This window comes from Capricornis sumatraensis, chromosome 3 (assembly GCF_032405125.1).
Source record: "Capricornis sumatraensis isolate serow.1 chromosome 3, serow.2, whole genome shotgun sequence".
NCBI classification, from domain to species: domain Eukaryota; kingdom Metazoa; phylum Chordata; class Mammalia; order Artiodactyla; family Bovidae; genus Capricornis; species Capricornis sumatraensis.
In genome coordinates this window covers 88,813,570-88,819,800 of record NC_091071.1, presented here as the reverse complement: position 1 = coordinate 88,819,800, position 6,231 = coordinate 88,813,570, and positions in this window count along the sequence as shown.

Below are 6,231 nucleotides of genomic sequence, written 5' to 3'. Positions count from 1 at the left end.
TAACATATCAAACTTCTTGTTTTACGTGTTATTTTTTTTAGCTGGGCAGGTTACTTAGCCTCACCAGGCTTCCATTTTGACATATGGAAGCAGAGGGTTTGTCTCTAAGGTCTTTTTTTGATTCTAGATCATTGGATGTCTATGATAATTAGTCTGTATTTATTAGAGTCAAGAGGTGGGAAAACAAGAAACCAAGGTTGTTTACTTCTCTTCCACAAAGAAAAACAGCTCCAACCCATTCTATTCTCTTTAACTTCGGTAAAAAGGAACAGAAAAAGGTAAGAGAGCTGTAAAAGTCATTTGGAACTGCTCTGTCCCTCATCTGCAAGAGCTGAATGAAATGAAACAAGATCAACAATGAATTCCACCTTCCCACCCCACTTCTAGTCATACACTATCCCATGTCAATATATAGAAAAATAACCCATTTAAGGAAGACATTAAGACAGTCTACAGTTTTTCTTAGTTGTCTGACCTAGAAAGCTTGTACCTATAAAACAAAGGGCAACATTGAGGACTGAAGCATGTCTCCTTTTAAACAACTGTTCAAAAAAACTCCTTTGGTTTCTTTTGGGGCTTATGGTTAAACAGCCAAAGTTTATAGGAGACATATGAAGGGAAAGAATATTACAGTATTAATTTATTTTATGGATTATGGATTTAATCCATTTTAATTTATGGATTGTTATATTTACATAATAAAGTACTGTTTAGAAAAAAATTGCATAACAAATTTATATTAATTCTCTTAATATTTCCATTCTTGCACACTGTAGATAATGCTTTTGGCAGCTCTAAGACTTTTTACAAACTCCTCATACATCTGTGTCAACTTATTAAATGGATGTCATAGCCACATTAACTTAGGAAGTTAGGGCTTCATATTTTACAAACCTACATTATTACCCGGGAGATGGTCTCTCAGCTTATTTTTTAAGTATCTCTCAAAAAAAAAAATGGCAGGGCAGGGAAAAGAAGTTTCCCTAATGCAGTCTTGTCCAACTGTAGGACCCATGGGTGAAATACAAATTTGGAACTACTATAGAAGTAATTGGGAACGTTTGTTGAATGTTTATGAAACTGTTTGTAAAAAGACTTATTGTGAGACTTTTTAAAGATTAATTTATTCATGACTATAATGATGGGCAAAATATCATTGGAGAGACTTCTGCTTCCATACGTAAGAGAGAGGGGTGGTCTTGAATTACACTCCTACCACTAATAAATAGGAAACTGTTCAAAATATAGAAAACAACTGTTTTCAGATATTGGCCAACACCCAGCACGGGACTGAGATCCTTGATAAGAGACACAAATGGGGATAGTTTTATTATTATGTGGATTTCTGCCTGGAGGCAATCCTAGCTAGCTACAGTGGGAGAGGAAACTCAGATAGAGTCTGGCAATCTCCTTAAGATGAAAACAGAGAGAGATCAAGGCTACTACAATCTGTGAAGCAGAGTGATTAAAAGGAAGAAGCTATCCAGATAAAATCTTCAGAAATCTACATAGGTTGAGCCTTTGAACCTTCGGCTGCATATCAGTCTGTATGTGTGTAATGTGAAACCAGTACGAGGCTAGTCCATGGGGCTAGTCAACAATGACTTGAGGAAAAAGCAAGCACTGAGGAGCTATAAAACAAGTAATCTCCAGAGATAACAAAGGGCCGGTGTGAGGAGGAGACACAGAATATATATAGGACATTCAGCGGATACCCCAGAGGCCTTCAAGAGGAAGTAAGTTAACCTAAAGATAAATCTTACTCTGTGTTTGTGTGTTAGTCGCTCAGTTGTGGCCAACTCTTTGCGACCCCATGGACTGCAGCCCACCAGGCTTCTCTGTCCATGATATTTTCCAAATAAGGATACTGGAGTGGGTTACCATTTCCTTCTCCAGGGGATATTCCGAACCCAGAGATCGCACTGCAGGCAGATTCTTTACCAACTGAGCTACAAGGAAAACCCTAGACCAGTTTTAAAGGAGTTTAAAAACAAACCTTGAAAGGATCAAACTAATTCATAGTTGTCTATCAAAGCAAGTCCAATATTCTTCACAGATCAAGATGACAAGATCAAATCATTCACAGTGGAAAATTTACAATACCTTGAATCCAACAAAAAATTAGTGGACATTCAAAGAAACATGAGTTAGGACCCATAACCAAAAGAAAATTGCTCTACCAAAATAGATACAGGCCCAGGGAAGTTAAGTGATTGCTCCAAAACCATAGCTTGTTACCGCTGGATCTAGGCTTTGAACCCAGCCAAGGTTAGAGGCCACAGTCTAACCAGTATGTTAATCTGTATGTTGTATGACAGGACAAGCAAGACGCTTCCCTCTACAAGTATCTTATTAGTGGAGATGTACTGATTGACTTCAGGCATAGGGCCAGGCTGATGGAATGACTGCAGTGAGCTGCAATTCTTCCAGTTGGAACTTGCAGTTTGTTGGTGGAAATTCCTTGACAGTTGGGGCATCCTTATTTAGTACGTCTCCAATAACTGAGGTACCATTCACTCAGTAATATTTGTTGTATTTCAGGCATGGTTATGTATGCTTCAGATGCCTACCAGCTTAAAAGCATCTAATATATTTTTTAGATAAAAGTACTTCACAGAGAAAGGTTACAGTGAGCTTTGGTTTATTCATTTTAGTTGTGTCTAACAAGCTATGCTCTGCCTATTTTCCATGGGGATGGAGGGCAGATGGAGCAAATGTGATAATGCTTGTGAAATAATTTGGCTATAATAAATCACTGTATAATCCCAATATTGTGTTAATAATAAACACAGAACACATTTCTTTTGAACTTATTGTACACTGAGAGAAAAGTCAAGTGTGATCAAGTCATAGCACAGACACTTGACACTGAGCCTGTGAAATGTCATGTCATAAGCTACATGCCATCCATGGAATTCTTACTAGTGCAAAATACCTTTGGAAACTACTGATAATTCTTTAATAATATAGAGGTTTCTTGTGAACAATACAGTTTATTGTTTATCTTTCTATATTCAATCCTATTTCATACATATATTGTAACATTCTATTTCACACGTGGTTATGCATTTGTGTGTGTATGTGTACGTATTTAACTACATGCTCTTTCCCAATATATTAATAGTACTTCTTTTGTGAAGTACTTCATAATACCTAGCAGAGTATTCAGGTAACAGTCATTTAATTGATTCTGAGTTTTGAGGCTAAATGTTTAGACTTTTTCTTGTTTAAGAGATAGAGGAATATACCTACTGATTTCCAGTATATCTTCAGTATATCTCCAGAATAATATAAAGGAGAGGTATAACGCTGGTTTCAGTGTTTTTTTTTTTTCATTTATTGTATAAAAGAAAAAAAAATTAATGCAGTTGGTTTGTACACATTTAAATTCCATAAAACAAATCCATAGAAATTAGAATACTATATGCATGCACTCTGCATTTTCTTTGTTAAATGTTTTGGTTCACAAAAATAACAACACATTTTTTTTTCCTTTAAAGCCACTAAAGCAGAGGGAGAACAAAACATGCAGCACTGAACACATTTGCATAGTATATTTTACCCAGCATGCCTTGTAGAATGCTACACATATACCTATATAAGGAAATAAAAGGGGGTAAATTATCAAAATAAATAATTAAAATTTAAAGAAAGGAAAAATACTGGATAAAGGTATTTTTTTGTTGTTATTATTTTTTGTTTGTTTTTCCACTTTGTAGCTGGAAACACAGCAATAGCTTGGGGTATCAACAGTTCTTGGAATAGCAGGGAAATCTTTTCACATCAGTTTGCCATGTTTACTTTTAGTATTAATAAGTTTATCTGTTTTTCCCTCCCACCAACCTTTCAAAACAACTGCTAATGGCTTTTACTTATGTTTCAAAATAGTATGCAGTATAAAACAAATTGAAGAATCCCTAAATACTTATTGGGACATCTTTATTTATCATTTTGACTATAGGCTGCGAAAAACAGAAAACATTTCAAACATGTCCACAATTCAGAGGAGCCCTGTGAGCTCACTGGATGTTACCTTTTGTAGTGGTTATTGAAGGAGAAGAAATAAGAACAGTAAATATAGTATGAGTCATCACAAAATAAAATTTAATGAGTTTTATAGAAGGGAATAAAGTAAAATAAATTACATCCACAGATTGCAAGGCTCTGAAGTAAATTGCTGGAAAAGTATCAAGCAGCAAGTTAAAAAGATGGTAGATGAAATAAATCTGATAAAACTTAGAACTAAATCTATATACTTTTAAAAAATACAACTGCCAAATTTAACAGTGGATTTTGTTATAAGTTTGTGCTATAACAAATGTGCTTCTTTCTCCTCAACTTATTTTTATATTATTGGCAAAATATATATCTTTTATAATTTCGTACTGTACAATATATGTTTTTGCTACATTATTTTTCTACTGCTAATGCAGATTAGAAATAACAACATAGATTTATTTTGGCAATAAAATGCTTTCATTTTAATAATGTCCCAGAAAATATTGTAAGGCATATGAAAAAGAGTATGCAACAATATAGCATTAATGATCCTGCATCTTTAAATACATCCCTTATACATACAGAATTCACACTGATTTCAGTTAAAGATGTGTGAAAGTGGCATGCAAGCAGTGCAAGAGTGACCCCTACATATACGCATAGCCATTTGTTGAGAAATTTAAGTGTTCAGAACATAACCAAGAACACTTACAAAGCATTGAAAAGCTAGAGGCCAGCCACTTTTACTTCCTAGATAGTCTTCACTTTTACGCTGTAATTCAAAGAGGAAGCATCAGTGTATTCCCCAGACACTCTAAATGCATTAGTAACATTTTCTACCATCTTTCTACGAACATTTTAAATACATCAAAAGAAACAAAGGAAAATTTCATATGTAACTATGACTCCCCCAAACTCATGACTATTCACTCTTATTTATATGTTTTCATGGTAAGTGGGAGTTACAGCCCTTAGTCAAGATTATCCAATGAAATATTATCTAGTCCTTTCAAATCATCCCTTAATTACATGAAGCATTTGGTATGAAACCATCCGCAAGCAGAGAGAAAGAGTTGCTATATGAGAATGAGTTTCATTTGAGCAAGTCTATTTAACAAATGGATAAACCTTTAAAAAGTAATTTTTGAATGCTGTTGCTGTTTGATATAAAACTGATAACTATTTGACTAACGTGACTGCAACAAAAGAGTTATCCTTGGTGTCTGACAACTATAATATTGAGTGGTTTGGTTATGATTATAATTTAAAAGAAGAGGACTTTTCTGTGCTCTGTCCCATAGACATAGCTTTAGTAAGTAACTTAACAATTATGGCATTAACAATATTTAAAGGTATTAGGAATTGAAGAAACTAATTATATAATTTTCTATCATGTTTTCATTCATAGTTATTCAAAGAATGAGTTTTATATAATTCATAAAGAAAGGAACATGTAACAATGTTATGAAAGACAGAAATATAGGCAAAAATATAAAAGAAATAGGGGTACATTCCCATTTATTTGAAACATTCATATGAATTTGTTCCAATGGCCTGGGCTTCCAAGATGGCCAAGTGTATGCAGGAAAAGTCAAGGATCAACAAAATTTGAATTTGCAAACCAGCTGCACTTAAACATCAGGTCTCTGAATCTGCTTTTAGAGTTTGATGATATAACAAATTGCATAAAAAAGCAATTTCCTTGCAGTCTGTCTTGTTTCCTATGATTACTGACTTACTAAATGTTTACCTTGCCTCTTGATAAACTGTGAACCGATTCAAAGAAAATTTCACTAACATGGAAGAAATGAAAGGGTGATGAACATTTTGGCAACAATTTAAAATCCAAAGGGAAAGTATATTTTAACAATTTATTCAGTTAGCTTTGCAGCAAGGGTTAGCAGTAAGAGTAATAAATTCACTACTTATTGAAAAGTGTTTTTCTCTTTAAAGACAGATTGTCTTCTCTAGAGAAGAGGTAGTGTAAATATCAATATACAGGGCAATTTCTATAGTGAAGTGAAAGTTGCTCAGTCATGTCTGACTCTTTGTAACCCATGGACTGTATAGTTCATGGAATTCTCCAGGCCAGAATACTGGAGTGGGTGACCATTCCCTCCTCCAGGGGATCTTCCCAACCCAAGGATAGAACCCAGGTCCCCCACATTGCAGGCAGATTCTCTACCAGCTGAGCCACCAGGGAAGCCCAAGAATATTGGAGTGGGTAGCCTA